General features: G+C 45.5%; 1 pseudogene; it reads right to left on the reverse strand.

Moving 5' to 3' along the window:
- Positions 1-4,779: 4,779 nt before the first annotated feature.
- LOC113628143 (uncharacterized) lies at positions 4,780-5,430 on the reverse strand (annotated as a pseudogene).
- Positions 5,431-21,426: the final 15,996 nt, after the last annotated feature.

The following is a 21,426-nucleotide window of genomic DNA, read 5'->3' on the forward strand; positions in this document are numbered from 1 at the left end:
ATATAAGCATAAAATTCATTCTTGGCGGGTGGGTGAAGGAATTCATTCAAGAACAGTAACTCAGGTACAGAAGTAACATCTTTAGTTTTACTGAGAGTCAATCATCTCTATTGAATTTTATTATACTTTATACACCCCCCCACACACATATATTTCACATGTGTATATACATGTCCCAAATCGCTATTTCTAGGGTCATTTTTCTCATGAATTTCTCCATTGTTCACTTTAATTCTATCAAATTCCACAGGTAAGATAAAAGATTACTCCTACTGGCAATAATGAAAATAGCATCAGCTGCTCACATTTTTGGTTGTTTACCACAGGTTGGCAATTTGGGAAGCAATCTGAGAATTCGTTTTGAAAACTGTAACAAATTATTATAATCTGTCAAAAGAGCGCCACGAAGCAATGGCAAAGATTATATGACATGGAAAGATGATCAAAGTATGTGACGTGCAAAAGAGGGACTTATAGAATAATGTACATAATACAAGCTCATTTCTTATAACATGTGTGTGGGGTGTGTGTGTGTGTGTGTGTGTGTGCACCAGTCTAGAAGAATCTCTGGGAGAACACAGCGGGGATGGAACTGGGGATGTCGAAGAGGAACTTTCACTTTTCTCTTCATGCATCTCTAGTCTGTCTAACCTTTTATGAGCATGTCATTTAAATTTAAATAGCAATAAAGATGACATTTAAAAGCGTTCCCTGCCAGCTGACACAGGCAGCCCATGTCACCACTGGTGAACTCCACGTGGTAATTCCTGCCACCGAGGCCACGTCTGCTCTCCCGGGTCATGTATTCACCCAGCCCCAGCTCTGTCTTGGAATGCTCACTCCATCGCAGGCTCTCAGGGCTGGCTAAACCAGCTAAAACACACTGAACATCTTTCTGTGTGATTCTCCACCACCCAGGTCTCCCCCCACCCTCATCCTCTGCATGCAGCAAAGACAACGTAGCTGAGAACTGTCTGCCCTCCGGACAAGGGTGCTGAACGTAGCCCTCTGGATGAGGAAGGCTTGCTTCAACCCAGCTGGTCAAGAGGAGATCAAAAGGAAGACACAGGTCTCGGCTCCTCCAGACAAGCAACCCTCCAGGTTCCAGTCCTCCTTCGCCCCTGGCCTGTGCAGCTGGCCTACCCATGCTAAGCTCGAAAACTGGCGTGAAAAACTCGCAAGCTCAGTTTTTCAGAAGGCGCGCTGCCTGGCCTATCTGCAGGACACACCTCGGGTGCTGGGTGGCAGCACCTGCCAATCAAATGGCTTTTCCGTGTGAGCCTACTTCCCCCGAGCTTTGAGAATGTGGTTTCCAATCTGACTTTCATGTTTCAGGGCTGAAGTTTCAAGGACGCATCTGGACAAAATATGCTTTCCATATAGGCCAACAATTTATTTATTTATTGCTTATGACATTGTACTTGGCAGCTAAGGAGATATAAAACAATTTGAACCACTCTGCAGAAAACGGTTGCAGAGTTGCCACTGGAGACCCCTGTGGAAGATAATAGAGGAGAACGGAATCTCGCAGATCTTTCTGTAATTGACAGACAGAGCCTCAAGAGGCAAGCGCGGCGAGCGGGCATTCCTGTTAGGAGCTCACATCTCTTTCCAACCTCAACTCCTGCTTTGGCACAAGCAGGAGACCAGAGGCATGTGCTGGAAGCCTCATCTGACGAGGCAAATGAAGCCCGTGTGAAGGACTTCGTCATCCACCCCTAGCTGCTGGACTAGATGGAATGTTTGGAAGGGTCTCTTGAACGTTTGCTAACGTGGTGACTAATGCTGACTGCTTCCTTCTGCCAATTTCCCACGGACACTGTTAGTGTCCCACCTACGTCCCACTGCTGATCCTGGCCTGCCTTTGCCTGCCCGCTTCTCTGGCCCCCAAGGCCCACCCGGCACAAGCTTATGGCAGGGGAAGGGCGTGAAGATGCTGACGCCGCCGGGGAGCAGCCCTCAGCCAATGACTGATGGGAGGGAGTGTACGTTTACCCCAGCTGCCTCACGCCTTAGGTGGGTCACTCTGAGGCATGTATCCTACATTGGCTCCCAGAGGTCCCTACAGGATTAAGCTGCAGTCACCAGTCAACCACCGCGATGACTTGCTAACAGCTCCTCTATTGGTTGCTTTCCCATCCCTGTCCTACTTCCCCACTGCCCTACTGATGTTTCCTGGGATCCCATCCCAAATAAACTACTTGTACTGTATCTCTGTTGTAGAATCTGCTCCTGGGGGAACCCCAGTTCAGACTCCCTTACCCCAATCCCGCCCAGCCTTTAAGGTAGAGATAATAAATTAAAGCCCCAAGACCAGTTTCTGTCAAATGGGATGATTGTTTGGCTTGCAGTCTTCAAAGGGAATTCAAATTAGTTGCTGTAAAGTAAACAATGGGATATTTCACAAAGAAATCTGGATTCTTGGTTTTTCTTTTAAAAATGCACAGATATGATCATACTGGGCCTGTGTTCCCTCATGGCATGTGAGGCTGGAGCTGACATGTGATGCCTCTGTAAGCCAGGCCTGACCATCCATTCCAACCCATTTCTCAACCGGTCTAGTTCCCTTATTGACATTTCCAGTCTGGACCCTGTACACAGCTGCATTAGCCAGCCTACCTGTAAGGCTAGGTGCGTTCTTTCTCTGAGTCTCCCTGCCTTCCTGAGGGCCTGTACTGTCATTGTATTGCTCACTCAAGCCTGGACCATACCTAGAAAAGTATGTGAGCAGAGGGGAGTATCCTGCCAGAGGAGGCAATGATATAGGTAACCAGATAGAAGCTAACAGCTAATGAGTGCAACCATGTCAGATGCCTGCTAAACCTTTGCATCTTTTTCTTTCTTTTTTCATTTTAGTCTTCATAGCCATTCTATGAGGTAGATCCTGTTATTATTCTCATGCTTTACAGGAGGAAACTGAACCTTACTAGGGAGTTGGAAAACTTGTCCACATACCCAGTAACACTGAAGCTGGGATGCAAGTTCAAGTTCACTTAATTCCAACATGCATGCCGTTCTTTCTGTCTGCTCAGCACCCCCTGTCCAGGATGTAATAAATAGTTACTATTCCATCATACAGGCCTGGCCTCAAGTCCGGGAAGTCGTAAAACCCACTCTGTCAGTGCAAGGAAGAAATCCACCTCTAAAAGGGAAGTTTCCAGAGTTGCCGGCACCAGGATGCCTGGTGATTACTTTACACGGAGAACTCTAATAGATGTATGGCCCCCGATGCTTGCCAGCTTCTGACCAACCCAGTCTCTCATAGGCAGACTCATGGGGAAGCCAAATTAGACTTCGAAAGCCAATTCGTTCATTTACGATGATATTAAGCCATCACTGCAGAACCTGCATTGTCTATGTATGGCAAGTGCAGTCCTTTCCCTATAGATGCACCCTTCAGGGAAGCAGTGTTTTCAAAATGATTTAAAAGGAGAATAGGAGGGATCATGATGAAAGGAGCATGGTGTTTCCAGTACTAGGGCTGTTGGCTGAAGCAGGCATTTAAGGGCATCATGCTAAGAGGCCCCGTGTGCTAATCCACAATGAAGACAGTAGCTTTCATGGGAAGAGTGACTGCTGGGTTCTATGGCCACAGCCTCCTCACTCATCCCTCCATAAGGATAGACCAGCCCTCGGGAAGCCCCATGGGTACGGCTCCCAACCGCTGGAGAGTGCCAGGATAGGCGTCCCCAAGATTCTCCTCTCCAACCCCTCTTTGCTCTTTGCTTCCGTGGTTGGGTGACCCCTCTCCTGACACACTCATTCCTTCTTTGCTGTCAATGCATTTAGGCAGCTAGATCCAGCCTGGTTGGCCAGGAGCCACTTTGGCTCTTTAGGGCAAGTTGGCAAATCTCTGCTCTGATCCATTCTATGCTGCTTTCATGGGTATGCAATCTACTTTCTTTATTTCCAAGTTCTTGGGGTGGGAGGGAATAATCTCACCTGTCCTGCAGCACACAGTGTATTTCCTTTATGTCTCCCTGGCCAGAGCATGAGTACACAAGGGTAGGAGGCAAGAAAGCCAGGTGGTGAGAACACAGACTTCGGAGTCACGGTAGATCACAACTCACATCCTACCCCTTCACTGACTAGCTATTTTTTTTTTTTTTTACTATTGTTATTATGATATTATATTGGATATATTTCTTAGCCTCTCTGGATCCACGTTTCCTCCTCTGTAAAATTCAAGTAATTATTTCTAATTCAAAGATTTACTCAAAGGATCAAATAAGTAATGTGTGTAAAGTGAAAAGGAGTGTCTGGTAACAGGACAAATGTCCAGTTAATAGAACAATAATAATTATAATACTTATGGCTGTGACTACACCACGTCTCGTGTGTTCCCTACAGCTCTGAGGTACAGCTCCCACCATAGATCTCAACAAATACTTGCTAAATTGACTTGAACCAAGACTCAGTAAGAGACACATCAGGACTCAAACTGGCTTACTGAAAAAGACATTTATTAGCTCTTGTAACTAGATCATGCAGGACTAGGCTGGCTTTGGGCACCGCTGAATCCAAGGGCTCAGACAATGTCCCTAGGGATCTGTCTCTGCCCCCCCCCCCCCATCACTCATGTCTGCTTTCTTCCTTTTTACTACCTTCTCAGGCAGGCTGTGGCCCCCAGTACCCCAAATGCCATCATCCCAGCTTGCGATTCTATAGAACAAGCATTTCTTTATCCAAACAGTCCTAAACTCAGAATGAGACTAGCTGGGTCCTGTGCCCACCCCTGAGCCAATCACTGTGGCCCAAAGGACAGCTCCCTCTGAGTGATCAGGTCTGGGGGTCGAGGATTCTGATTGGCTGGCTTGAGCCAAGTGCCCATACCTGACACAGTGCTGGGCAAAGAGTAACTGCCCCAGAACTGTGGAAACAAAGGGATTTCCCAAAGAAAATCTGGCTGCTGGTTTCAGAAGAGAAGGAGACCGATTATGGGCAGATCAAAGCAGCAGATAGCAGCTGTACACCACTGCTAGGCGCTGAACATATTTTACACACTTGCTCGCGAAAAATCTCCCTCTCCTGATGCAGAGTTAGAGCAATAGGAAGACTGAAGGACCATCATCAGTAAGTGGATCTCAGGAGCCCTGACCTGTCAGCCTGTGACAGGGCTTAGCGATGGCGTCACAGCAGCCACAGGTGTTTAACCAGGCAAATGTCACCAAGTCTCAGGCCTGCAGGCTCTTCCCAGGGTCCAGTCCCAACTGACTGGCAGCCCTGACAGGACCTGTCAAAGCCAAGAGTCAGGACACCTGTCCAGACATTACAGCACCTCAAGACACATGGAGTGGGCAGGTTATAGGTGCACCGACCGTTCCCCAAACCCACAGGGCAACCGGCACCCACCACCTTCAACGGCAAAGGCCTTCTTCTCTGCAGAAAGCAAGAACAAAGAAAAGACAGCGAACATGTGAAACTGTTCATCATTTCCTGCTTCACTAAGGAGTTGGGACGTCGTTTTCCTGAAAGCTTTTGTTCTTGTCAGCGTATTCAAAGCAACCCAGAGGAGTCACCTGCTCTGAAAGCCCCAAGACGCCCAGCCACAGAGGCGCTCTTGGCTGCCCCACGCAGCAGAAGGAAGACATGCTTCCCGGCTGATTCCCTACTCATCAGGCCTTCTACAAATTGCAGATTAGAACCCCATCTCACCTCTGTGGACCACAACTCGGGCCTGTCAGCCTAGAAGAGTATTTGCAATAAGATTTAGCCAAGTCAGGCCTGGCTGTCATCCTAGACTCCCTTTTCTCCCTCCACGTCACAACCAAATTCCATTGACTCTCCTTCCCAGATAGGTCTGGAATCCAGCTGCCTTTCTCTATCCCTAATCCCAGCCTTCCTCTACACAGACCACACTTCTCTAGCCTCCCAAGGGTCTCCTTGCATCCACTCACTCTCCAACACCCATTCTTGATAGTTCCACTGGAGGGATCCTTCTAAAGCAGGGGTCCCCAACCCCCAGGCCTGTTAGGCACCGGGGTGGCACAGCAGGAGGTGAGCGGCGGGGCGACAAGTGTAGCTTCACCTGCCGCTCCCCAGCACTCGCGTCACCGCCTGAGCCATCCCCTCCCCGCTCCCCGCTCCCGCCCCTGGCCCTTGGAAAAGCTGTCTTCCATGAAACCGCTCCCTGGTGCCCAAAAGGTTGGGGACCGCTGTTCTAAAGCACCCACATCTGATCATGTCTCTGCTCAGCTCTTTATTACAAGGGAACCTGGAAACCACTGAAACAAAGTTCAAACTCCCTAAAGCAGTAGAAAGCCTTTCTGACCTCAGTCCTCACTGACACCTTCAGCCTCATCCTTCGCTAGTCTGCCTCTTTGCCTTCCATACTCCAGATAGATTTATGGACTTAGTATGTTTCCAGATCAGACCTCCATTATGACATTCCTTTGGTCTGGAACATTCTCCTCCACCCCGTATTTGCCTGTATTTTTCCTGTAGGTCCCAGTTTAGGGACGCCAATTTTTGGTTTCTGAAGCTGAGTTTGGCATCTCTTCCCCATGTTCTCGCGGCATCCAGTACCTACTCCATCACAGCTTGACTAGACCGGCCTGCAACTGCCTGCTGATCCATTCTTCCTTCTCTAGGCTGGAAGATCCATGAACACGGAGCCTGTCTTATTCATCACCGTATCCTCAGCTTCCAATGCAAACTCTGGCACATGACAGAAGCTTGGTTCCTATTTGTTAAATGTTTGAATATGTGAATGAATAAAGGCAAGGAGGGGTCTGCTGCATGCTCTGACTTCCCGTTGGCTGAATTTGAAGTCACACTTTTTGTACAGACAACTGAGATCAAATCAGCACACCGGCCCGCCCTAGAAAAAATGTCAGTCAGTTACGCATCACATTTGCTCCACTCGATACTCCTTTTGGTTCCTGATGTTTATGTTCAAGGTATAAAAATGTCTGCATCACAGCTTTCACCTCTAGAATTGAGTGCCTGGTGTGGGGAAGAGTGTACAATCTTTGACACAATCTAGAGCAAGTGGGACCTCCAAGGATTTGAAGAGAAATATAAGAGTGTGCACTGTGCTTTGACTTGAAGGGCCTGGAGTGGGGGGAACAGGGGTCTCCTGTTTCCTTGACCAACCAGCTTTGATTTTTTTTCCCTCCTTGCTCAGCATCTGATGGTGTAGCATTCCAAGGGTATTAAAACAAGGTCAGTAGGCTTTATGTGACAAAAGGCATTCTTAAATGTGAATGTTTAGTTAGAGTTTAAATATCAGTGGTTTTGCATATGGAAACATATTAGCCTCATATTTAATTGTGAAATATAGTGTTCATGTGAAATACAGGCTAGGCTGTGATGTCCCATAGGTATGGGTTTGAGTCCCAGCCCTGCTATTTATAAGCCGTGTCATCCCTGCCCATGTACCTAACCTCTGTGAGGCTGAGTTCTCTCGTGTATAAAATGGAGATGATAATAAAAGCACCAATTCTTGCAGGGCTATTGGAAAGAATAAGGTAAGGAGCTCACAGAAAGCACCCAGCAAAGCATCTATCGCGTGGTTAGCATTTAGAAAATGTGACCTACCCTTTGTCATATTATAACATTGGACTCTACCCTGCTTCATATGCAAGGAAGTAAGAAACACAGCAGCCGGCTATAGGTCTCCATTTTTGCTGTGTCCAACACACAGATGTTGGTTCAACCTCTGTATTAGTTTTCTATTGCTGTCATGACAAATTACAACATATTTCGCATATTAAAATAATTTATTTATTATCTCTCTGCTCTGGGTCTCCCAAGACCAGAATCAAGGTATTGGCAGGGCTGCTGTCTTTTCTGGGGATCTGAGTCATTCAAGTCATTGGCAGTATTCAGTTCCATGTGGTCATAGGACTTTCCTTGGTAGCTGTCAGCTAGGAGTCATTCACAGCTTTAAGAGGCCTTCTGCGTTCTCTGGCTCATGGCTCCCTTTCTCCAACTTCAAAGCCTCTCATCATACTTATAATCTCTCTGACCTCTCCTTCTGCCCCCCTTCTCATTCCTCTTTCGTATTCCACTGCATCTCTCTGACTCTTCTGCTTTCCTCTTCCACTTTTAAGGGCCTATGTCATCATATTGGGTCCACCTGGATAACCCAGGATACCCTCCCTATTTCAAGATCAGCTGATTAATAAGCTTAATTCCATCTGCAAAGTCCCTTCACCCAGTGCCTGGATAAGTGTTTAAATAACCCGGGACAGGAGTCTTGGGGAGACACCTTTGGAATTCTACCTACTACACCCTGTTATTTTTACTTTAAAATGTGCAGCAAAATCCACGTCAACACAGCACACTCATTAGGTATTTAGTTTGGGCTGTTTTGTAGAGTTGGCTTAGCTGGGAAGAAAAACATGGAAAAGTCATTTTCTAAAAGAATGGCTCACCTCCTTTCCTGAGAGACTAATGCTCTTTTCAATACAGAGTTTTGCATCCACTTATCAAGGAAACTCCCTCTATTCATCTGCTTTTCCACTTTCTGCTCAATAAAGTCCATACTATTTTAAGGAATTTTAAGATGTAGATCTAAGGTTTTTATCTACGAAGCTCAACTCCAACTTTTAAAATGTCAGCCAGCAGTGTCCAAGCATGGAAGACTCTTAGGCAATCCTGGATTAACCCAAATTGAAAAGTATGGGCTGAGAAACTTGAGATTCAGGTTGAAATGTATTTGCCAGTTGGCACCCAACCCTGTTCTCATCAGCTTATCGGATTCATTTGACATAGAAACTTAAAATGCTGGGTCTCCATTCTATAGAAATACGTGCCTATATCTTCGAAGACAGATACACGAAATTGTTTACTGCAATCTTGTTTGTCATAACAACAAATGGCAAACAATCTAAATAGCCATCAACTCTGAGTGGCTAAATAAAACTTGGCAGGGGAATTCCATGGAATATTACTATAGCTATTGGAAAAGAATAAGGCAGATTCACATGTACAAAAATGGAAGGCTTACCAAGACAAATTGTTAAGTGAAAAATGCAAATCACAGAAGAAACTGTATAATAGGACTCAGTTGGTGTTATCAGTGAAATGTGTAAATGCATATATATTTTGTGAGTGCACATGAAGGGCACATCTATGAATAACCGGCACACGCTGCTTCTGAGGAGAAGTGTGAAGTTGGGGAGCAGAGGAAGAGGGGCATCTGGGGTTCAAGCTGTTTCCTTCAATATAGCTTAAATCTTTTACAATGAGAATTGTTTGAATAATGAATCAATCATAGACTAAAATAAATCAGACTAAAATAAAAATTGGGTGAAATATACCAGGTTGGACATACTACTGAGGAGTAGGGGGCATGCATTACTTCTACAAATGGGACTTGGAAAATGATCTTATTTTAAAGCTTTTTCAGAAATTAAAGCCTGTCAAAGTGCTAAAATAAATAATCTCTGAATATTTCAGCCCCAGATCCCACGCTTATTAATTGCTGCAGTAGAGCCAAGCATAAAACAGGCTGGACGAGAAAGGGCTATTTGTTCTCTAGTTTCAGATGACTGTAACCTTCCATAGACCTAGCACAAAGTAGGTGCTCAATAAATACTTGAAGACTAAAACAAAACGATTCAATTTGGGAAAGTAAAGTGGCTGCCTCTGATTAATTAAATCAAGCATACTGAAGTCATGGTACTGTATACAGATATACAAGATTCGACCCAATCCCAAGAATGAATGGACAGGAGGGAAATGATTCCATTACGAAATATAGGCAAGGAAGATTTCGAATGTCGGCAATCCTGAGTGTAGTACTTTAAAACAGAACAAAACAAAAAAGAAACCCCTAAAAAACAGAGCCTAAAAACCAGATTCTAACCGTATGTAGCAGCCCGGGATAAAGGTCTTACAGGCTGCATGCCAGACTGGCCAGCAAAGGGGAAAGGGGCTCCGAAGTTCTGTCCCTCCATATGTGGAATTCAGGGGCTGGAATAAGTGACTGTCAAGCTCCCTTTCAGGGCCAACCTCCAGCAATCTGTAAGTGGCTGCTCCGGTGGGCCCAGGAGCCTCAAAGGAGCTGGAATCAGTTCTCTCAGCTTCAAAGGAACAGAGCCTTGGGTTTGCATGTCAAATGTCAGAGCGAACCTAAGCCTGGCCCCCACCTCCTCCACAGATCACCTGTCAGGGGCTGAGTTGCAAGAGTCAAGGCAGCCCTTTCATTGCAAAGGGGAGGTTGGGAAGGGAGGCAGAATGTGGCAAAATGCCACCCGAAAGCCCTCAGCATAAAACACTGCATAATTTTTCGTTCTTAAAAAGGCTTTTTTACTCTTACTCTTTTTATTCTGTTACAGCAGTAACTTTACTTTGGCCTCACCAACATTAAATAAGTGACTAAGTGAATAAATACATAAAGCAAACATGAGTACCACAGTGGCCCCTAGATTCTAAGCGGGGGAATGCAGGGGACCCCATTTCTAGAGATGCATGCACACTCTTTGCCGCTGTTGGTTTGTTTCTGGCAATAACCGAGCAACGTTTTCTAGTGTGCCTATCCTGTGAGCCACAGGCTTGTTTCTAAATTGTACCAGATGCTCTTCCACTAACTCAGCCTCGTGTTTTCATCAAAGTTTTATGTTTTGATGATGTACATCCTTGCTACTCAAAGTGTGGTCCACACACCAGCAGCAGCAACATCGCCTGAGAGTAAGGTTGGCAGATAAAATAGAGGAAATTCAAATTTAACTGGGCATCCAGCTTTTCTTCTCCTCTAAATCTGGCAACCCCACCTGGGAGCCTGTTAGAAATGCAAACTCTCAGGCTCCATCCAGACCTGCGAAATCAGAATCCACATTTAATAAAATTCTGGGTGGTTATAAGATCCAAGAGGCATTGTTCTACTTTGTTCCTGCGAATTAAATCTTTTACTCTTAGGTCTTGTTGGCAAATTCTGATCTCATATCTGTACCAAACCCAGATGAAAAGAGTAATCCATTAACAAGGTTGGTTTGTATGTCTCCCTCGTTGGAGGGTTTCAGAGTGTATTCTGTTTGTAAATGCAGCATTTTCCAACCTGGGCATACCGCTCACTTTCAATCACTGATCAGCCAGAGCTGGTCCTGCAGGCTGAATCCCCATCACTTCGGAGGAGACGCCAGGCTCTGTTAATTGCTTGCTGGGTGGTGGGGAGGAGGGGTGGGGTTACCATCTCGCCTTTGATCAGGAGGGAGAAGTAATGGTTTTACTTACATCCTGCTTTGTCTCTGCACAGGCCCAGAGCCTGAGGATCCATTTCAGGCTCTCTCTTTCTTCCTGGTATTCTGTTACTGCCTACATACCGTGGCCCAGGGCTTGGGGGGTGGGGGGAAAACCAACGCTCTTTGTGGTACACCCACATGACAGGCTTCAAAATGGAAACAATATTTAAGTCAAACCTGGAAGATCAAGTTTGCTCAAATCTCACAACACAGGGAGCTTTTGAAAACTTCAGCAGCAGGTCTGGGTTTTTGATGGGGAGAGGCGAGCTGGGATGGAGAAGCAAGACCCTGTTAAGAGATGCTGAACCCCCACATGGGAGTCAACATTTCCCTTTATTCCTTATACATAGTGAGAATAGTAATAATGCACCCAGATAGAGCCTCGAGAGTTTCAAGGTGTCTTTAGAGACACACTCTTCTTCAGTCCATAGAATAATTTTGGGGGAAGTGAAGGTATAGGTGACCATTATTAGCCTCTTATGACAGAGAAGGCACAACCAAGTAAACACATTTTAAGAGTCAAACAAGTCAAGACACTTCCCTCAAGTGGCACATTTCCTGACTCCTAAAACAATGTTCTTTCCCTGCTGATAGAGGTTCACTTATTTGGTTGCCCCAAACTATTCAGACCTCAATTATCCCTCATGGGACTGGAAGAAACCTTAAAAAGATTCATAGAATCCTGTTATGGGTTGAATTGTCCCCCCTCCCCCCAAATTCATATGTTGAAGTTCTAACACCCAGTACCTCAGAATTTGACCTTATTTAAAAATAGGGTCGTTGCAGATATAATTAGTTAAGATGTGGTTGCACTGCAACCTTAATTCAACATGATTGGCATCCTTATAAAAAAAAAGAAATTTAGACACAGATACACCCACTCCAGGAGAAAGCCATGTGAAGATGAAGACAGAGATCAGCCTGATGTATCTACAAGGCAAGGAATGTCGCAGATTTCCAGCAAACCAATAGAAACTGCAGAAAAGGCATGGAACAGGGCTGTGTCACAGCCCTCAAAAGGGACTAACCCTGCCGACACCTTGACTTCTAGCCTCCATAACTGTGGGACAATCAATTTCTGTTGTTTCAGCCACCCAGTTTGGGCCCTTTGTTATATCAACGTAAATAACTAACACAAATCCTGAGGTGGAAAGTACCACCTTGGCGCTAATGCTGATGCTGGCACTGGGCAGAGGGCTTCACGTGCATCATCTCACAGCTTCCTCACATCAAATCTGGGATGTAGGGCGATTAGAAAGGTTGAAGCTGAGGCTCACAGAAACTGAGCTACTCAGTGAAGATGACACAGCCAGCACATGGCCAAGCTCGGTTGACACTCAGGCAGCGTGAGTCCAGATCCTGTTCTCATAACCAGTAAATATCACAACTTCAGGTAGAGTGGCCACGACAACAAACTAGCATCATTAAGCCCTTTCCCTAAGTATGCCAGGTGCTTTTAGGAACTCTTAACACCACACTGAGGTGGAAATCAGCATTGTCTATATTTGACAGAAGAGGAAGCAGAGGCAATGAGGCTCAGTGACTGGTCCAAGGTCACATGGCTCATCAGTGGTAGAGCTGAGGTTTGAACCAAGTCTGTGAACTCTAGCAGGAGCCCAGAGAGCTCAGATTTGCTGAGTGTGTGGTATGTCTCAGTGGCGGGTGTGTGTCCATTTCCAGATCAGCACTGCCCCTCTCTCATGTCACCATGCAGGCATCATCTTTCTGTATTTCTACCCACTGTGCACATCCTGAATGCCATTCTCTCTTTCCAATCCCAATGCTCACAAGGACATTTTCAAAAAATTCATTTCCCTTCCCTTGCTCTATAAGAAAGCTCTGCTTCCTCCGAGTACTGCAGACGATGGCTTCATGGCTATAAAGTCTGTGAAGTTACTTCAGTCTGTGGGTCAAACTCTGATAACGCCCTAAGTCACTTCCAGGAATTTTCATCAGCCACGCGTTTAGAGCGCATCTGAATGTAGGGCAGCGGCTCTCAACCAAGGGCAATTTTGCCCCTAGGGGACATCTGCAATTCTGGAGTCATTTTTGGTTCTTACAAACGGGGTGCTGGAATGCTACTAACATCTAGAAGCTAAATGCTAAACATTCTACAATGCACAGTTGCACGACAAAGAATTCAGCCCCAAATGTCAATGCTGTTGAGACTGAGAAATCCTGACATAACGTGTATCCTCCAGAGGCAAAATGCCCACATATAGTCTCCAGCTCCATTGCTCACCAGTTCTGCAACCTGGGGCAATTTTCTTAAACTGTCTAGGGTCCCGTGTTCTTACCTTCAAAAGGAGACTAATGATAGTACCCACCTCATGGGTTTGTTTGAGGGATGCAATGAGTTAGTACATAGCAAGGGACTAAGTAAAGTACCTGGCACAGTGTAAATGCTCAAGATAGTCACCCTTACTACTTGCAAAGCTGGAAGTTAGGCACCCGACTGTGGGGCTCCAGCAGCTGCTCGGCTGTACTACTCTACGATTTTAGCTGAGGTGGGTAGTCTCAGATTTATGGATGCCTGGGCACTTGCCATTGCACAAACCCTAAGTTGCAATTTAGTTGGAAACCATGTTTCAAAGTAAAATCAGGCAGGAGAAATAATTGAGGCCATCCCGCTCTAAAATCTTTAGAAGTATTCAGACATTCCCTTTGGAATCTTTTCAAGGTCTCCATTCACCTATGCACCTAACATTTACATCCCTTTTACAACATGCCCAGACACTACGTGGTTTAATGGATTTAATCCTCGAAACAACCTCAAGAGATGGGCACTGCCTTCTCTTGTTCTTTCTAAACAAAACCGCTTCTCCTGAAGTATCGGGACCCAAGATTAACCAATACCTTATTAAGTTTTTATTCAATATTATTGTTTTTCCTATTATATCATGGGTGTTATCTTCTTGTAGGTTCCAACTCTCTCCACAAGCATAGGGATTTTATCAACAGGACACAGGCTTTGTGGGTTAGCCTGGGCACCTAACACGCTGTTTAACATACAATATGTATTATATAATAATACACAGAATATATACAAGTTATAATAAATTATATAGATATACATGTGAAAGATAGACAGACAGACAGAGAGACAGGTAATACTGACTTATAAATTCTTGGAACTCAACCTGCTTTCAACCCACGTGGGGACAGACTTCAGTATGTGGTTTAAGGAACTGGGTCTGAAGAACCCCTTGCTATATAGTGGCTGGTGGTGGCCACACACTACTGAAGGGAGAACATGGGATGGGGTAGTGAATGACAGAATGGGGTTCCAGCCTGGTCTCTCCACCTCCTAGCTGTTGACCTTAGCAGTGTGATTTAACCTCTTCTGTGTAAAATGGGACAACCTACGAGCTACATGTTAGGGTGGAAGGCGAAGTGGCGTTTCATGTAGAAAAACTAAATGCTTGGTAATGGCTGCTTTCCATCTCTGAACAAATTCTGCGCCTCATCATGACTTGGATTCATGGCTAGGAGGCTTATGAGACTCTGCTGGTGTCAGTTAACTGACTACAACCCCACATTTCAATGATGTTGTTTCACTTTCCTATCCTTCCTTTAGTTACTATGGGTTATTCCTCTCTGCTTCCAGCCCTCGTATTCAGGCCACATCGAACAGTCCTCTGTGCCAGCCAACTGAACTGCCCATGCTAACCCATGTATATGCAGAGTCGATGGCAATATTGATCATACAATGCGAAGCCGCCCTGTGATAAATGGCAGAGTCCTTGAATTCTTCTTATAATCTTATACTGACAGACAATTAAGAATATACCTTACTTGGGTAAAAGGATTCAAGGAGATCAGGGACCTTATCTGTCTAGTTTCTGTTGAACTGCATGTAGTAGGTACTCGGTAAATATTTGTTGAACTAATTGCTAAACAGGTGAGCATTAACAGGTTAAGTCCTACATAATATGGCCTGTGGCATTTTTTTTCCCAGTATCTTCTTTCATTTCTTTTCAAATAATCTGAATAATTTGTAGGCAGGAGCACAAGAGCTTAGTTTTTAATCTCATCAACAAAGGACCTTCCAAAGAGAAGGCATTCCTTTGACTTGGTTGTTGGCATTTCAGATGTAATTACATTTTTCACCCTAAAATTTCCCAACGAGATTAAGAGTCAGGTACAAAGTCTCCTTAACCCTCTGCTCAAAAGTTTGCACAAGGAGCTCTGCCCACTTTTCATGGGATTTCAGAAAGATGCCAGCTGCTGGCAACCATGAATCATGAAACACAAAGGACTCATAATCTCCTGGAACATACCCTGCGTGCACAATTCCTTAAGAGCCTCTCTAAGAATACACCGGAGTCTGCAAGCATGTACTTGCTTTTCTGCAGGTAAAGAAGATGCAGTATGGCCGTTTTCAACAAGTTGTATCCAATATTCCCTTTATCTATTCTGGATCAGTCAAGATAAGAGAGTACACACGTCTAGGAAAAAAGGCAGCTTTAGCATTTTCTTTGTAATTTCACTTGCCTTCTGGCCTCTGGGTTTCCCCCGACTTCACATTATGGTGATATTTCTTGTAATGACTGAAAAGTTTCAAGCTTCTTCGTGCATCTAATTCCAACTGGCTATTAACTGTGCTAGTTTATTGGAATTGTGTATTGAGGGCTTTTGAATCTGCAGGCATATGTTTTTGTTGCCTAGATCATTTGCTTGGCCCTAAGAAAGTTATATCCAACTTATTCCAGGCAGGGGCCTCAAGCATGAAGACCCCTAGGGAGACTGGGTCCACGTTTTCCTTTGGTCACGGGTGTTGATGCCAAATAGTTTCAATGGTCAGACTGGTGCTCAGTTCCCAACCTGATTCAGGAGATATCCACTAAGTACACTTCTAGGTCTTTATAACACACAGTAGATAATTACAGAAATACTGACGCTGCAAACTCTAAGGGGTGACCGATGAAGAAGGTATCAGAGGAGGTAGTAGTAAATAAAGAAAATAAAGAAGAAAATAAAGACAACCAGGGCTAGTATTTATTGAGCGCTTACTATGCACTGGTACTGGGCTAGCATTTCACAGCCTTATCGCACTTGATCTTCATAAGAACTCAGTCAGGGAGGAAAATAAGACATCATTTTCCCACTTTCTAGATGAGGACACTGAGGCTCAGAGCAATTAAATAATGTGCCCAAGGTTACACAGCTATTAAGGGGCAAAGCTCGGAAACAGAGCTCTCACTCGCATCCCATGGACGACTCCTACAAGCAGGCTGGACATTTTATTCATGAAAAAGGAAAGAACAAGAGGAGGAAGATGAGGTGAAATAAGGTATGAGGAGAAGGAAGATGTGATCTACAGAGGAAAGTCCCGAGGTGGAGAAGAGGAAAATGATGAAGTCTTTGTTGGCTGTCATCATGATTCTCGGAAAAACAGGCCCATCTTCCTTTCCCATGAGAGGGGGGCTGGGTGGGGAGTATGAAGGCTAAAGCAGAGATCTGAAAGGGTCACCTTGGGGATGCAATGTGGGTCAATGCAGGAATCAGGAGTCCTGGTGAGCAGCTCTGGAGTGAGACACACCTGGGTTCAAATCCCAGCTCTGACATTCCTGATCTGTGTGACTTTGGGCAAGGAACTTCCCTGCTCTGTGCCAAAGTCTCCTCACCTGGAAAACAGCATAACAGTAGTACCTACCACACAGGGGGAGGTGAGGACTGAACAGCATGACCAATGTGAAAGCAATGAGGATGGGGGGCGCGGGTGGAAAAGTATGGCCCACCAAGTCACTTGCAGCTTGCCACTGGTTTTGCATGGCCTACAAGCTAAAAATGGTGTTTAAACAGTTGGGAAAATATCAAAAGAAGGACGTTCTCTGATATATGAAAATTATATGAAATTCAAATTTTCTTGTCCATAAATATGGTTTCTACTGGAATATGACCATGCCCATTCATTTCCTTGCTGTCTTTTACTGTTTTTGCATGGAATGGCAATTGAGCAGCTGCCACTGAGATGCTACGTGGCACTCTCATGGCTTTGCACTGCTACTCAGCCCACTGCAAATGGCAGTGAGGCAGTGAGAACGTGACAGCCTTTTGAGTGACATGTGTATCATCCATCTGTGTGCAGAGACATTTTCAAAGACGAAATACATAAAATACCATTACAGAGCACTGTTTACAAATGAACATCTGCGAAAGATTCTGATGACAGAGAATACTAATGTTGAACACCAATTAAGTGAAATGTAATTTCTCTCCAAAGAATCCAATTCTTCTCATTAGTAGACATGTCTTAACAAAATTTACACTCATTATATTTTGAATTTCATTAATGAAAAACTTGTGAAAATTTGCTTTCTTTCTTGTTATATAAATACTTATATAATATTCTTGAGTTTGCCTTCTGGCCCCCAGAGTCTATAACATTTCCTATCCGGCCATGACAGAAAAAGTCTGATGAGCCTTGACTTAGGAAAGTGGCCAGTGTGTGGTAAACAGCACAGGAGAGGAACTGCTGGTTCTCACCTCTGCTGACATCATAGCCCTGCATCATTCCCATCATGAGGGCAACTTGGCTAAAGGCCCCAGATTCTCCTTTATAGGTCTTATTCAACACTGGGCATATATATCCCTCAAGTTTCAGGTAAATACTGGATAAAACATAGCTCTTCAACCATAGTAAGGAAAACAAAAGCTTAATGGTGGGGCTGGGCTACGTGCCTTCTCCTTCTCAGGCCCATTCATTCGTTCTTTTCGGCACAGGATTCTGCCAGCTCCTAGCTAACGATCTCAAACAATGGTGGTAGCTCCACCTGCTAGGGCAAACAGCCCATCCTGAAGCCCAAAGAGACAGCAAGTTGCAGCAAACCTCTCCCCAAATATATTCCCAAAATACATTTTCCCCAGATAGAGTCTATATAATTCTAGATGAAGGTCTGGGAAGAAAAAGGTCCATGAGCAATAAGCATGGTAGACCCAGCCAAACCTCTCTTTCTTTCAGCATGTGACAACTGGCCTGAGGACACTAGCCCATCAAAGGCTCTGAGAATGCCTGCAGTGAAGAAACCTATTTGATTCTGTTTAATCCAGTTTTACTCAAACTTGTTTGAACATAGAATGCTTTTATTATAATTTAAAAATAGTGGGCTTCCCTGGTGGCGCAGTGGTTGAGAGTCCGCCTGCCGATGCAGGGGACACGGGTTCGTGCCCCGGTCCGGGAAGATCCCACATGCCGCGGAGCGGCTGGGCCCGTGAGCCATGGCCGCTGAGCCTGCGCGTCCAGAGCCTGTGCTCCGCAACGGGAGAGGCCACAACAGTGAGAGGCCCGTGTACCGCCAAAAAAAAAAAAAAAAAAAAAGTATTTCTTAATATCAAGTACCATCAGTGCTCGGATAAACATCCTTAGGGACTTATTACCACAGGGGAAGGAGCAGCTGACCGAGAGGCAACTTTCTGACTTTGTAAAACAGGCACGGTGCTACCCGCCTGCTACCCTCATAGAGCTGATGGGGGGATCAGAAGAAAATCAGAGACAGACGTGGTCTATTTTCTCTAAACTGGTGAGGGAGCTGTGTGAGTGAGACAGAAGTGGGAGAAGTGGCAATGTCAGCCCTCAGAACTTTGAAGATGTCTGTGGTGATGAGTGGGCTATGCATGGTGCAGTCAGGCTGAAGGCCTCCCTTCAGCCTCCCCTGCCCCCAGCGTGATTTTTGGGAAAGCAGTGCTCATCCCAGGGGGAGATGGAGACAGCCTGTCCTTCCCTGTTCCATCCCATGCCCAAGGTGAGAGGCACGCCAAAGGCAGACACCCAGTTACATAAAGCTCCCGAAGGCCTTGGTGGGTGGGAGTCCCAAGCCTCAAACCAGGTGCTTCCCGCAAAGTGTGCAAACAGCTTCACAGTCTGGCCTTGAAAACATGTTAGTGCATTCATAACTTAAAAAAAATAATAACAACGAGAAAATTCATCTGGCGTGTCTCAGCTTGCACTCTCACATGCAGCAACCGCCTTATCTGACATATCAGATTTCACCGAGTCCCAAGCCTGTTGTACAAGGACAGACAAAGATTACTCTTTGGTTCCGAACACTTCCTCATTCTCCCTCTCTCATCTCCACATTCTGCTGACAATTGTACTGAACGACCTCTGAGGCTGAATCGAGTTTCTGATCGGCTGGTGGACATGCTGTCAGTGGGGCAAGCCGTCCCTCTCTCAGAAGAAAACAGGTGTTCTTTCATTTCCCAGGGTCACCTGCCTTCGGAAAGAGGAGCGCAGAAGATTTCCCCTGACATGGTTTCCTCGTGCTCCCAAGCTAGTGCCATGGTGCCAGGAGATACAAGTATAAAAAATAAACAAAACCATCAAAGTAACCAACAAGAGCAGCAAAAAGCCCTACAAGCAGAACCTAATCACAACCCAATGCCACGCAAGCGACAATGGGGAGACTCCCTTTTGAATCATGGAGGGGTTTTTGTTTTTGTTTTCTGTAGAGGGATTTGTACAGAAACTCCTCTCAAATAATGCAGTTACATCAGAGATCAAGGTGTGTTGAAAGAAGAAAGGATGCTGGGGAATAAGCAAGGCTGCTAATTCCACCACGTGCTGACTCAGGGCAGCCACAGGCATCCGGGCTACCTGGGCTGACACCTGAGTGCAGAACAACGAAGCCTCATTCCGCTGCCAGGAACCAATGCACTGGGCAGTATAACTATGCCCCTGCTCCCCAGAGGGCTGCAGTAGGCCCACCCTAGCCTGCAGAGGCTCTTCCCACTGCCTGATGAAGGGCAGAAATCAAAATGATAAACCGATTTCAATTTGTCAGTGTGGAAAATCAGTCCCGTGGCACTGAGTAAATAACAACCACCCTATAGCCTTTGCTACTTTAAAGGCTTAAAGCAACACTTAAGAGTGGTGGAACCAGTATTTGAACTGGGTCTGTGTGACTCCAGAGCCTGGGTGCTACCGACCACTTAGCACCAAAGACTATGCAAAGTCGGATTTGCCTCTGCCAGTTATATATTTACACGACCGTATCTGACAGGGAAAATGCGGTTTAAAATGGCACCTTCTCTGAATGAGGACTTTAAGAACGTTTTTCCTGATTCCTCATTAAACTTTCTGTTTTCTGCAACGAACATAAAAGTAGTAAATGGCGAAAATAAAGCAGGGGCCGTAAGGGGCTCAGGGTTTTCCAGAGAAAGTGATCTTTGTAGTTTTTGCTTCAGAGCCTCATCCTACGTTTTCCTCTGAAGGATGAAGGTGCAATGTGTGCCAGAGGGGTCTTCAGCCACATGTGGATATTTGTTTTTTTATTCTGAGTTTAACAGGTTTCATGGAGCAATGGTCTTTTCTCTAAGAGATGACAACAAACTCTTCTACATCCCTCTGGGAGCTCTGTTTCCACCACTCCGCACATATACACAGTGACTGAGGCACTAAGGACCTGTGACCGCTGACACAGACATAACAGGAGGGGCCAGACTTATTAGGACACACAGTGGGGTAGCAAATGAGCCAGGCTGATCCTCAGTCTGTGAAAAGCTCCCTGAAGCTGAAAGAAACAGCAGGCCTCCTCCTTATGCAGATTCAGCATCTCAGTGATTTTGTTACCATGGGAACAGGTCTGTGAGAGGGAAGGCAAGTGTGGCCTAGTGTTTGTGAGGGCAGGATCTGCATGGGAGAGATCGGGGCAGTTTAGACAAGGGCCTGGCAGGAGAGAAGTTTCCGTTACTCTATGATGTTATTCTTAGCATTTGCATTATAGTTTCTGGAAAACAAAGCTAGAGGGAATGCATTACCATCCCAATGTCTCTGACAGACATGTTCGTGGGGAAGGGACCTTGCGGCCACCCAGGCAAAATGGATCCGTAGTATCTGTTTCATGAGAGCATCTGATAGCCTAGTGGGCCAGCACGCTTCCTTCAGAGATCATGTTCCTCTGGGGAAGGCATATATGGGGAAGGCCTGAGGATGGAGTTAAGACCCATCTGGGCGTGGTCAATGGCTTCTAGTCAATTGATGACTCAGTGGCAGAAAGGAATAGTTCAATCATTCTGGTTGAAACACCCAGTGGTGACCATAAGTATATACTCTTGTTTTGGATGTTGTCTGGTTTTCCATTTTGTTGAGGATGTGGAGATGACTGGAAGGAGATGGGACTGGGGTTCCTCTCCCTGAATCACCAAGAAAATTCTGGCCCAGCTTATTAACACTGCCCACCAACTGGACGGCTGCCCAAAGCGGTGTCTACTCTCGGTCTATAAGTCTAGGAATGAG

The sequence above is a fragment of the Aethalodelphis obliquidens genome, unplaced genomic scaffold (assembly GCF_003676395.1).
Source record: "Aethalodelphis obliquidens isolate GAN/ISIS:26980383/991018 unplaced genomic scaffold, ASM367639v1 scaffold22, whole genome shotgun sequence".
In the NCBI taxonomy this organism is placed as follows: Eukaryota; Metazoa; Chordata; class Mammalia; order Artiodactyla; family Delphinidae; genus Aethalodelphis; species Aethalodelphis obliquidens.